The sequence below is a fragment of the Penaeus vannamei genome, chromosome 15, assembly GCF_042767895.1.
Source record: "Penaeus vannamei isolate JL-2024 chromosome 15, ASM4276789v1, whole genome shotgun sequence".
In the NCBI taxonomy this organism is placed as follows: Eukaryota; Metazoa; Arthropoda; class Malacostraca; order Decapoda; family Penaeidae; genus Penaeus; species Penaeus vannamei.
The window spans coordinates 14,226,099-14,231,098 of NC_091563.1; positions in this window are offsets into that span (position 1 = coordinate 14,226,099).

Here is a 5,000-nt window from a genome sequence, read left to right on the forward strand (position 1 = left end):
TGACGATTTATGGGCTTCTGTTGCGTGTACTTTTTCCTAGGATTTATAGTTAATGGTTATTGTTTATATGAATAATCGATCAAGAAAAAAGACAGAAATAATATGAACATAATGCCATACCTTGTTTTTTAAAGGATTGTTTACATGAATAATCGATAAACAACACCAGAAAAGAAAGAAAGGAAGACAGAAGAAATCATCATTATCGTTATCATCATCATTACCATCATCATCATCGTTATGCTTAACATGAGTTATACTTTACCATTACCATTATCATCTTTTAAACCCACCTTTTCCCGTGTCTTCATTTCGTTCTTATGCAATTATTAAACTATTTTCCAGTGATCAGGAAGAAAAATAGCTGGAATGCAACATCTTATGCAAAGAACATGAATAATGAGCATACATTTAGTAAAATAAAAAGATTTTTAAGGGCATAGAATACTTGACCTAAAATCTAGAGCGCTGACCCTGCTTTACGTTAAATGGATTTACGAAAAAAAAATGAAAGAATAGAGAAAGGTGAGCAGAAAGGAAAATTAGAAGGAGCAAAAGAAAAACTGAATGAAAAAAAAACTCGAATGAAAGACTAATAAAAGAAAAAAAAAACGAAGGAGATTACGAAAAAAGGCGAGAAAGGTAAGCAGAGAGAAAGAGAGAATTAAAAAAAATCGAAGGAATACAGAATGAAAAAGGGACAAAACTCGAATGAAAGACAGTAATAAAAGAAAAAAAACGAAGCTTACGAAAAAAATGAGAGAAAGGTAAGCAGAGAGCAAAATGAGAGAAAGGAGAAAAAAGAGAGAGGGAGAATCTTAAAAACTCAAATAGAAGACAGTAATCAAAGAAATAAAAAAAAGGAGGAAGGAGTTAAGAAGATAGTTCCGTATGCGCTACAGCCTTCATAAACACCATGAAATCCGTACGTGCGTCAGAGAGCCAGAATACATATTAAACTCTAACGCCGTGGGAAGATAAAATGAATCCTTGATGGCCGGGCGGTCGCATAGGAGATTAGGGGGGGGGGGGTGAGGGTCCTCTGCCCCTCGGTGGAATTACCTGGTTTGCCTCTCTCTCTCGTTCTCTGCCTTTCTGTTTCTGTTTCTGTCTGTCTGTCTCTCTCATCCACAAGCACACGCTCACTCATCTCACTCTTTTTTTCTATTTTCATATTTTCTTCTTTACTTCAGTCTATTTTTGTCCTTTTTCCTCCCTTTTATCTTCATTTTCTTTTCGTTTTTTTTTTTTTTCTCTTCTCTTTTGTCCCTACCACCGATTCAATCATATGTTTTATTCCCAGTGATTCTCTCTTTCTCTCCTTTTTTATTTTCATATTTCCTTCTCTCTCTCTCTCTCTCCATTTTTATTTTCATATTTCCTTCTCTACATCAACCTATTTTTCCCATTTTCCTTCCCTTTCTTTTCATATTTTTGTTCTTCTCTTCGCCATGTTCTTACCACATATTCAATCACGCGTTATTCTCGGAAAAAAAAGACAAAAAGAAGACAAATGATTGATCCCCAATTGCTTTGAACTACTGCGTCCCGTGAAGAATAGTGTTAAACCGGTTGTTCTGTCCGGGAAATAGTAGTTCCGTTGACTGGCAGTTGTGGCGAGTGTAAAGGATTTGATGGAGTGAAGAGGGAGTCGGGATGCGGACAGGCTGTGCTTACGTAGACAGGTGATGGGAGCGGACTGAGGGCGCGGACAGGTAGTACTTTCGTAGACAAGGGGTGTTGCGTCGATAGCCATTTAGCCATTATGTCCGACGTGAGCGGGGTGGACGGTTGTCTGTGGCCATGGCGGAGACTTGTTGATATGGAGGGAAATATTGTCTTGCGGTTATAATAGTGCTGAATCTTTACGATAATATTGGTTATGATAATTAACCATAGAATGAAGGTGCTGAATCTTCATTATAATATTGGTTATGATACTGAATCCTAGAATAAGGGTGCTGAATCTTCACTGTAATGATGGTTATGATATTTAACCATAAAATAGTGCTGAATCTTCACTATAATGATGGTTATGATAATTAACCATATGATAAGGGTGCTAAACCTTCACTAAAATGATGGCTATGATACTGAATCCTAGAACAAGGGTGCTAAATCTTCACTACAATGACGTTGAAGGTCAGGACCCCCCCCCCCCCCCCGACAGTGGTTTGTAGAGGTTTCCGAGTCGTGGAAACCCCCGGAGTCACGGCGCAGACAGACAGGCCGTCGGTTTGAAATTAAAAGTCGTGAGCAGAGTATAAGGCTCATATAACTGACGGTTGGGCGGGGTATTTAAAGGCCTGAGAAACACAAAGGAAGGAGGTTCTACGGTTTATCCCGAATGTTGGGAGGGGGGGGGATAAGGGTAGGGGTGAAGTGTAGTGTCTCTCTCTCTCTCTCTCTCTCTCTCTCTCTCTCTCTCTCTCTCTCTCTCTCTCTCTCTCTCTCTCTCTCTCTCTCTCTCTCTCTTGTTCTCTCCCTCCCTTCCCTCACCCCCCCTCTCTCTCTCTCATTCACAAATAACTACAAATAAATAACGAGAATCACATATATAACCACGAAACCTACAAATATAAGAAAAAAGGAATTAAAAAAAAAGCAGGCCTTGTTCAGAGAGACTAAGGCATGGCACCCTCTCTAAAACCCGAAGATGGGGAGCTGTCATCTCTCCTCATTTAGTGCCACACTGCCTGTGATTTAGGAAACTGTTGATCCCTGAGTAACAAGACCGAAAAATATGAAAAAGTGAGGTTCTTCATTTATAAATGGAAAAAAGGAAATATTAGAACACGTAATAACTCAGTGATAAGCTAGAATAAGAGAGAGAGAGAGAGAGAGAGAGAGAGAGAGAGAGAGAGAGAGAGAGAGAGAGAGAGAGACTTTTCTCACTTCCTCCTACGTCTACTCCTCTTTCTAATGAACCTCCTCCTCTTCTTTTCCTTTATTCCTCTTCCTCCTCTTCCCCTTCCGTGCTGCACCACCCAATACAAATGTATAGTCTTGTCATGTCTTGTTTTTTATTGAATAGTTCTCGTAGTGATCTATTTTTTTATCATTGATCTACCCCTCATATTAATCTTCAATTACTGATCTACCCTTTTTTATCATTTTTTATTTATTTTTTTTTTCACAATAGTAAAAAAAAATGTATATGTCGTTACTGTGATGGTTATGGTGTTACTACGAATTCAAGTCACATGACGATAGAATAACTCTTGATTGTTATGTTGTCAACATGCGGGGGGGGGGGTACCCTCGCTCCGTTATCATTATGCAAGTCATGGTGATTTCCTTTACGTATATACGTTTATGTCTTCAGAAACGTTTTACTGTTTTTACCTCGCTAGACATTCCATCTTTTCTGTCATTTTGTTTCTCTTTTTCTTCTAATTTTGTCCAAAGTAAGAAGACGATATCGAATTAACCACAAGAAATATCTCATCCCCCATTACAGTCATCAAATAATCATCATCATTATATAAACGACTACAAAAGATAACATTTTTACATCTATTAGATTACAAACACTAATCAACCAAAGAATATCGACAATGTAACCTGGATTTTAACGCTCGAGAGTCGTGTTGCACATTGCACAAGGAACCTATTACACTTGTTCTTCGTAACTGCTTCACTGACAACGAAACCAAACCTGTCTCTCTTGAAGCCATTGCTGTTGCATTATTCACTGGACGTCGTGAATACTTTTCCAGACTGTTGCTTTCATTGATAATTGATTCAGTTTATTTGAATATGTCGTGCGGTACGGGTTGCATCGGGTCGTGCATGAGGTAGCATGAAGGAGCAACGCAGATGGATATATATGTTTATACAAGGAGAGAGGGAGGGAGAGAGGAGAGAGAGAGGGAGGGAAGGAGGGAGGTAGGGAGCGAGAGAGAAAGAGAGAGAGAGAGGGGAGACAGACAGAGAGTGAGATTGTATGTGGAGGGGGGAGGGGGTGCGTGCATGTGAGAGAGTGAGAGAGAGAGAGAGAGAGAGAGAGAGAGAGAGAGAGAGAGAGAGAGAGAAAGAGAGAGAGAAAGAGATAAAGATTAAGTCAGACACAGAGAGAGAGAGAGAGAGATTGTTTGTGTGTGTGGGGGGGGGGGGGGGATGTGCGTGCGTGTGCTGCAAATAGTAGTGTGACTGACAGCCCCATAACTATGTAAGAATAGTGAACAGGTATACGATGGGATCAGTGCACGCTATGGTTTCAAGCTACTAATAGAAGACATCATACCGAAGAATAATCGACTGGCTAAAGAAAAAGGCAAAGCAGATAGAATAGTTACAAAATCTGAGAAAATAGACACAAAATAAAATCATAGAAAAAAAATCATCGCACCCATAATGATTATAATAATAATGATAATAATAATAATAATGATAATAATAATAGTAATAATAATAATTATATTGATAATAGTAATAACAATAATGATATTGATAATAGTAATAATAATAATGATAATAATAATAATAATAGTGATTAGAAAGAGAAGTTGGTCACCATTTTTTTTTCTAATTACAGACCGTGAATCTTCGAACCAAAAATACGAAACCTTAATGAATCTTCCCACACGAACAATTCACGTTCCAGCGACCTTTCAAACGACATTAACATACACATAAGACTCCTATCGAGACGTGTACCAACGCAATCAGAATGAGAAGAATGGAGTAATGAACCAGTCGTCTGTCATGTCATCATGTCATGTCATCAGCAGAAAGAACGCCTTAAGATGAAGCTCAAGTTTCAGAAATGCTTCGGAACGCGCGATTCGAAGAGAAGGTTCGTTGGGGTTGGATGCCGTTTCGTCGAAGGAGGAAAGCGAGAGAAAGAAAGACAGGGAAGGGGAAGGAGAGAGAGAGAGAGGGTGGGGAATAATAGATGTATGCATCCGGCACTTCGATACTGGCTAAATCAGTGTTGTCCAATCATTTTCGCTTATTGTACCCTCTATTTCCTTCTTATACTGTTACGTACCCCTTCC